Consider the following 8,518-nt stretch of genomic DNA (forward strand, 5'->3'; position numbering starts at 1 on the left):
ACTGCACCCCTCAATTTGGTGGGGCTCTTGTGGACCATGGGTTGCAGGAGGGATGAGGTAAGCACAGGATCCGAATTGGAGCACCGAAGGGGTGAAGTCCCCTGACCTTCTGAGCTGGCTGCAGGTTCCATGTGTAGACGTGCCCCACCCTGTCTTGGTTCATTTTCCCTGGGTGGCTCTTCTCCTGCTTTTGCTCCTACCCTGGGCTATTTTCAGAGTCCTTCCAGTCCCGCCGAAATGAACCTGGCACCTGACTTGGAATCATGAAGTCCTCTAGCCCTCTGCATCTCATTTGCTGGGAGCTGCATTCTGGTGTTGCCTCCTCTCGGCTACCTTGGTGCTGCCTCCCCCTTCTCTGTTTTTAACTGAAAATGGAATTTGAATTTTACTCTCTTCTTCACACCCTACATTTATTTGTTCATCTAAGTGCATAAGCATTTCACTATAAAGACTCAAATCCACTGGGGACGAAGAACAAACAGTAATAGTTTACATTTATTGAGCATTCACTACATACCTGTCATTATTCTGAATGCTTACTGTAGATTATTTAATCCTCACAAGCACACTATGAGGCAGGTATTATTGTTATAGCCACTTTTCAAACGTGGAAGGTGAGACACACAGCAGTTAAATAACTTGCCTAGGCTCAGACTCCTGCTAAATCTTAGAGCCAGGATTAAAACCAATGTAGTCTGACTTCAGAACCTGTGCCCTGAACCACAAAACTATGCTGTCTCTCTAAGTATGAAGAGTGTCTATACTTATGTTTGCCCTTCTGTTTCCTTTCATTATTCATTTTTTATCAACAGACATTTGTAGAGTGTCAAGTGCTGGTGGCGAGAAGCTGAATAAGACTGGTTTTCCTTTCAAGCAGGAACATGGGAGGTCTACAGAACAGGGGAGAGGTAGATCCCGGCAATATGTGTGAAATGCACAATAGGAGGTAGGAATAAATTGCTCTAAAAACACAGAGCAGGAAGTGACTTTTCAGTGAAGTTTTTGGAAAAAACTTCTTGGAGGTGGTCACAGTTAAGCTTGTCAAATGGCAGGTACTTAATAGCTCTTTGGAATGAATGGCAATAGAAGTTCATCAAGCAGAGAAAATGATGATAAATAAAAGAAACACCAGGGGCAGATGGTGGCTTTTGACTTTGCTCCCCATTTTGAGACCCCATTTGTGTATAGCAGGTGGGCAGCAGAATGGGAATTCCTGAGATTTAACTCTTGTGAAATACCCAGGTCCTTGTGAGCTGGAGTCAGGACCTAGATGTGGCTGAGAGTCCAGCTCACCAGTGGAGGGGAGAAAAGGTTTCCTTTCTTCCCACATCCATGGCTAGGTTCATGGTTAAGATGCCGCTATAACAGAGGATAGATTAACAAGAGAAAAGCATACAAATGTATTATTATAAGTTTTACATGAACCGGGAGCCTTTGGAAATGAAGACCCAAAGAAAGAGAAGCTTGTTTATTTTTATGGTTGGGTTGATGAAGAGTCATGGAGAAATATGATTGGAGGACAAAAAGGCGTGATATGATGGTAACAAACTAGGGGAACTTAACAAGGCCTGCTTGTTCAGATCCTTCCTGGCCTTTGAGGATAAGGATGTTTCTTTCCTCTAGGTATAGGGAAGGCATCTCTTGAATGAGGATCTTATGGCCTCTTTCAGGTGGTCAGAAAATTCTGTCTAGGTTTTATAGCCTGTTTAAGGGGAGAAGGGCAGGAGAAGGTCAGAGAGTATCCTTATTGCTTCTGCTGTTTTCTATAATGGCAAAGGGCCATATTTTGGAGCAGCCTGTCCTGAACTCCAACAGCAAGGGCAGAACAAGGCAGAGTGATAGCCTGGTCAGGAAGCGAATGAAGAGTGATAGCCTGGTCAGGAAGTGAATTAATGGGACTCACAGCCATGCTGAGTCTCTAGTGACACCAGGAGCTCAGGTGAGGCTAAATCAGCCAGGAGCCCCCAAGGGCCCAAAGAGGAAGGTCAGGAGTAGGACGAAGACCTCACTAGTCATAGAACAGAGATAGGAGGGACATTTTCTCTGCATATGCCAGTTATAACAGTTGGATTTGCACCTGCATTACTTCTAGAGACTCCAACATTGTGAGAAAACCAATCCTTTCAGAATGTGGAAGACTTGTCAATTGGACCTGCCAAATCCACCTGTATACTTTGCTTTAGTATCAGAAATGATTCCATTTTGTTTTATTTTCTCTCTCCCTAAGGACCAAGATGGATTTCCAGACTGGATGTGTTGGTGGGAATACTACCCAGTGATCGGGGAAGAACCACATACCCTTCCAACCTTGCATCAGCAATCCCATGAGGCTCCCCATGAGTCACTGCCAGCGGCCCAGACTCAGCTGTGTGGAGTCTCAGACCCTGGGGCAAAACAAGCTAAGTGCATGGATCTTTCCTGTCTGTGTTCTCAGTGACTCACCCAAAACGGATAATGACAGTGAGGCTGGGTGCACCGTGTGACTGGTGCCAGCCAGAACAGGTCATGCTGTTAACCCTTGGATTCCCAGGCCACCAACTGCTGACTCCCAGGCCCTATGGCAGGACCATGACACACTTGAGTTATGTCTCCTTCCTTTCTCTCTGGGATCCTTGGTCAAGTTCCAGCTTTGGAAATATGACCTTCCCTTGTAAAGGATCTCAAACTTGGGGTGGTTACTGATAGTGACTGAACCAATAACTACTACCCGGGAGGGGCCCATTGTCCTAAAACACCACCAGATCACAAGTGGCGTTTTCACTCATCAAATTGGCTGTTCTTCAGTTTGCCAAGGTGCAGGTGCTGACTTCTTTCCCAGTTCTTTCCCCATCAGTTGGGTTATTCCCAAAGTCTGGGGGAAGAAAGAGAAAGGAGAAATTTAAGAATGGAAGAGATGATTTCTCCCATCTCAGGCAAGCAGACTGTGCGCTCACTGAGTATCTTAAGTATTTGTGGCCAGGGTCCTAGGCAGGACCCATAACATGTCAGCATGTGACTTAAAGGCTTGGTGACAGAACAAGGATCCACCCAGCTCAGCTGCCCTGCCAGCGTGTCCTCATTGCCTCGCCAGCTTCAGATCACTCCCCAGGGATGCTGCATTAATTATGAAAACCTCTGGTCAAGGCTGAAAGCCTGCAGGATATGTTCTGTTACCTCATCACTTACATGCGATAGTCCAGAGGTCTCTAAGACTCTCCAAAATATTATGATGATGCAACATTTACCCCATAATATGTGATAGAGCTTAACTCAAAATTTAAGTGATCCTTTGCTGGCCCTTAATGAGGTTAAAGTAAAAAAAAAAAAAAAAAAATGAGCGGAGGCTGAGCAGTGATTCAAGTGCTGTGAGCTGCTGATTCTTCAAGTTACACGTTACTCCAGGTCTTGGGGCAGTGGGTATGTGTGTGTGTGTGTGTGTGTGTGTGTGTGTGTGTGTGAGAGAGAGAGAGAGAGAGAGAGAGAGTGGGAGACTGGGCGGGAGACTGGAGTAGGGAAAGGGATGGGACGTGTTGCTATGGAGAGAGAGCGGTGAAACACGCAGTATGACCGAGAAGACAATCATGTGGTCAGATGGTCGAGGAGCTGAGTCTCAGCTCTGACATTCCACCCAGGTGGCTTTAGCAATTTGTGAGTCTTCTCTCCTTCACCTATAAAGTGCGATAATGAAGGTAAATTTGCTAAGTGAGGAGATAATATGTGTAACTGCCTAGGAGAGTCCTCATCACATAGCAGATCATCAGTAAAGGTCCAAAGCAATGACTGACAACTAGGTGGGAAGTGAATGAGCAAGCCAGGCCAGAAAATTTTATGAACAATGAAATCTGCAGCTCAAAGTTCCATGTATTTCTCAATAGGAAAACATCTGTATCCCATTTGATGGTGCACAAACACTTTCACTTATGTTACCTCATTCTTCCTTTCAGAAACCCTCTGAGGAAGTTATTGTAGTGATGAGGAAACCGAGGCCCAAGGCCACACAGCTGGCAAGCCTGGAACTGGACCCCAAGTCCTATGCATCCTTATGATCCTTATGCTACCCCATGAGGGAGCAGCTGCAAATCATGAACACTTGTCTATCATGCAGCATTTGTCCTGGCCCCCTCCGGACCGTGTGCCTTTTCTGGTGTTACCTGTCTCTCCTGTCCTTGCCATAGGTTACCCAGACTTGGTATCAGTCACCAATGTGTCTGCGTAAGAAAAAGTTTAAATCAATAGTGTGTGGCAAATGTTGCAAAACTGTTTTCACAGAAAATAAAATATTTGTTTAGATACAAGTTAATGCTTCCCAGGATTAGCAGCAGTTAAAATTCTAGGAGACCACAGTCTGTTTTCCCCAAGCAGGACACTGATAATGATCACTGGGAAGAAGCTCCTGGGCTACAGCCCAACTTGAAAACTGCAAAATCACAACAGCAGAATTCCTGGGGTTTGTACTATAATTCTGGATATATTTACTTGCCATATTTTTTACACTTAATCCAGTCTTTTTCTCTTTCTCTCTCGTACACTGGCATTTTTCTTCTTAATACTATTTGAGGTGAGAAAAGTTGTAAGAAAATAAAGTTGGAGTCTTGGTTCTTCCCATCCTTAAATGTGTAATAATAACAACAATAAAAATAACAACACTAATAACAACAGCAACACTAATAGCCATAGCAACACCAACAATCGATAAAAGACTCTAGGCAATGATTGAAGTGATAATATTGCAGAGATAAGCCAGTATGCAAACACCAACTATAAGAAGAAAAAAACTGAGGAGAATAAAATACAAACCAATCCATAAAGTAAATTAGACATTGATTTTTAGAATACCCTTTACTTTCAAGTTTTGATTTCAGGCCTTGGTTATTTTTACTCCGTTTTAGATAAAAGACACCTTTTTATCTATTTTAGATAAAATTCTGGATTTGAGATGAGTGAGAAAAGGAAAACAGATTTACGCACACACAAACACACACAAACACACAGTCCTTAACTCTGCTCATCTCCATCCCTAACCACATCTACCTCACAAGGCTGGTGGTGTCAATTCTTTTTCTTTTTTTTTTTTTTTACATAAATACAAAGACTGTGCATAGATCCTGGGCTGTAGAGCACCACAAGAACCCCCACTCATGCAGCTTGGAGGGGCCTGGAGCCTGAGAAGCAGGGAGATCGGAGACTGGAAGAAAAGGCAACCAATGAAGAAAGGAAGGTAGTTCAGATGATTTTTTAAAATTGCACACTCACTAACTCCTCCAGAAGAAGAGAAAGTAGAGTGAGAAGCCTGGGGCTCAGGAAGGAGAAGAAAGAGAAAAACCTCCCAACCAGCAAATGCATATATTTCTCCCCTTTTTGTTCTTTTCTAAATCTGGTTGCAGTAAAGAAAGCCCAAGGTATAGTTACTAAGACGTAAGATATGACCCAAATGTGGAAATCTTCCCTTCATCAAAAACCAGGTAAGCATAATAATAATAAAAAACAAAGCACTTAGAGGTTATGGGAAGAAAGTATTTCTGCTTTCAAAACTATGATTGAAGAACTTTATTTGAAAAACAGAGCTTTTTAATTATACTTTGTTTATGACATTTGATTTATTATACTTTATTATACATATTATACTTATGCTAGATTGCAGGCAGTCAGAGCCAGTGTCCCCCGCAATCCTGAACGCAAACTATGTTCACATTGAAAGCATTACACACCATGGATACGCAGACACACATACACACATGTATACACACATACATCCAGCCATTCTTTGAAATCCAGCTCTTATCGCTCCACATCCTTTTTGAACACTTCCTGGGTTTTCAGCCTATGTCACAATGAGAATTGTACCATGTTATTTGATTATTTGTGAGTCAGTTACTTCTCTGGACTTATTATAGATTCTGAGCACCTCGAAGGCAAAAATCCCTTTGCACTCCTTGTCTCGCCTTTCTGTCTACTTCCCTCTACTCATCGTTACACAAGTTGAGAACCTCGTGTGTGATGTAATTGCTTTGTAATTGTACAGGCTATAATAGAGACATCAGCACTTAGCTTCATCTTCCTCTGACAGTAGGCAAACTCTGTGACAAGTTCTTTTACTACCTTTTTATTTTTATTTTTGTTTTACCAAATGCATCTCCTTAAAGGCAGTCCTTCAGGATACTTCAAAGAAATCCCTGAGTACAATTTACAAAAGTTTGCACCCTGCCCACCCTCACCCACCAATGCGACACAACCCAGCAAATGCAACTTCTCCCCAAGTATTAACACTCAGAGAAGACAGGGATGGGATTTAATTCTCCCTTCAGTCATCTGGGGTGGAGATCTGGCCCCTGTGGCTTTCATGGTGACTGCCACCTGCAACCTAACCATGAGGGGCACATAGGAGAGGGTGGCTTTTTTGGGGGGAGGCCACTGTTCAAAAGCCTCCGCTATACCCTTTGTGTCTCTGCTGTGTTGCCTGCCAGCAGCAATGTCTGATGCCTCCATTTGGCAGCCACAGGCTGTGAGGTCATCTTTTCACCACTTGCTATTTCCTTCAGCATTTAAACTCTCTGGCAGTGACTCAGTGTTTACAATCACATTAACCTGTGAGGAACGCCGTGGCTGTGTCGAAGAACAAGGCCCTTGCTGGCACCAAGGTAAGTGTGGACATGTTCTTGGGAAGAGGAGAGGGGAGGGGGCAGGGAGCCAGGCGCAGTGTGGTGGGATACCTGTGTGTGGGGAGCTCTCTTCCGTTCTTGGCAGGACATCCAGTTCTGAAAGAAGGCGAATGACCCGTCATGCTCAGTCTAGTTTGTGCTGATGCTTGGAGAAGAATGACCCATTGCTGTCTTGTTCACAGGCCAGAGTGAGCAAATCCCCCATGCAGCCAATACATATGCGTAAGGCAGGCGCAATGACATCCATGCAAGAGGAGCATCTCGGGTAACGTTACCCCTTAGGGGCCCAAATAAAATATACATGCTGAAAATCAATCTCTCTCCTCGAGTGGGAAAAAGCAAGAGAAAGTGCTTTCTGCTGTGGAGGTGAAGACATACGGGAAGGATAGGCCTGAACAACTACAAGGAGTCCTTCGAACTCCAGAGATGGATGGTTGTCAGCAAAATGTTCTAACAGTTTCTAAGTACAGTGAGCTCACAAATTTAATTCCCAACATGACTCAAACGTGCACGCACATGAGACACACTCTTCGGTTCGTCTATAAAAACGATGGTTTGTTTCCTGAGGGTTCACCGACTGGTTGGAGTGGGGGAATAATTTAGAGCCCCACCAATTTCAAGCCTAGTTGCATCTGATCATTTAAACAGCCTGTTTAGTGAATGTTTAGCCAAGGTCAAATGCTGGGCTTTCACATACCTCTGCCTTCTGCCTCCCTTCCAGGGAGGTGGTATCTTTAGAACTGGTATCTAGGTAAATGATGCTACCTTGTGGGAGAGGGGAGGACTATGGGTCCTCCAGCTTCTTTGGTTCCTAGACAACTCTAGGTCTAGATGGTTGCTCACTCTGCTGTCATTTGTGCACATGTATTAGGCTGAAGTTATTCAGTCAGCCCCTAGGGACTATTTTTGGGCCCTGACTATGATACATAGCAACCAAGGATAGCACCAGAAATCTAAGCTTCAAGGCTTCCAGCAACCAGACCATGCAGTATACCCACGCTGACTTTGATGGGCCTGCACCCAGGGAAGGATGAATCTGCCTTCTCTCAGGGTGTGTATAGGGAGTGAACCAAGAGCCTCCCAATCTTAAACATTCTAGAGTGCAAGTTTAATTCTAAAGGTGAAAACTCAGAGTGACAATGTGATCATCTAGTCCAATGGTATTTGAATAAAATTTAGTAGACACTTTACAAAAATTGAATTTGGAAGCCAGTATGACAGATAAAAGTAGTTTCCTTTCTATTTATCAAGACCTATAGGGAGGGATGAGAACTTTACCCAATGTGAGCTCCAGGGCTTCACAGATATTTTTCCATGGAAATTTCCCATCTTTTCCAAACTCATTATCTCCTAGATGAAGAAGCTAGGACATAATTAATTGAAGTAAATTGTCACAGACATTGCAAATGGGAGACCCTAGACCCAAAATTTTTTCCCAGACTTTCTACTACATTATTCATTTAACGTCCCCCAAAGTTTAACTTGATCACGAGGACTAGATGCTGCTAATAATGTTCAGTTGCAAACCCACATTTTGATGCCCCCAAAGTCAATGGCTTCTATTGGCAAAAAAACAATTTATTATCAGAAATAAGTCACTCTAACAGCCATACTTAAGTGCATAAAGAGTGAAAAATTCTAACATGTTTCATTCTGAGTAGTCTTTACTTAACAACTTCCTTATGTCTAGCCCTAATGATACATCCCAACAATGTCTCTGTCTAACATATAGTCATGTTAAAGTCACAGAAACACAAGCAGACATTCCCTGCTCAGCACTGTCTACTCTTTTTACTGTTGAGCTTGGGTCTATTCTAATTAATGTACTATTAAGAAACAGATGAGGCTGGGCGCAGTGGCTCACACTTGTAATCCCAGCA

General features: G+C 43.5%; 1 long non-coding RNA gene across 1 annotated transcript in view; it reads left to right on the forward strand.

The window, feature by feature from the left end:
• The window catches only part of LOC116558972, an 86,265-nt gene extending 78,053 nt beyond the window's left edge, over positions 1–8,212 (forward strand). The window contains exon 2 of the long non-coding RNA XR_004272257.1: positions 2,228–8,212. This is a non-coding gene — a long non-coding RNA (uncharacterized LOC116558972). The remainder of the gene's footprint in view (positions 1–2,227) is intronic.
• Positions 8,213–8,518: the final 306 nt, after the last annotated feature.

The sequence above is a fragment of the Sapajus apella genome, unplaced genomic scaffold (genome assembly GCF_009761245.1).
Source record: "Sapajus apella isolate SASKATOON/1434 unplaced genomic scaffold, GSC_monkey_1.0 scaffold22, whole genome shotgun sequence".
Classification (NCBI taxonomy): domain Eukaryota; kingdom Metazoa; phylum Chordata; class Mammalia; order Primates; family Cebidae; genus Sapajus; species Sapajus apella.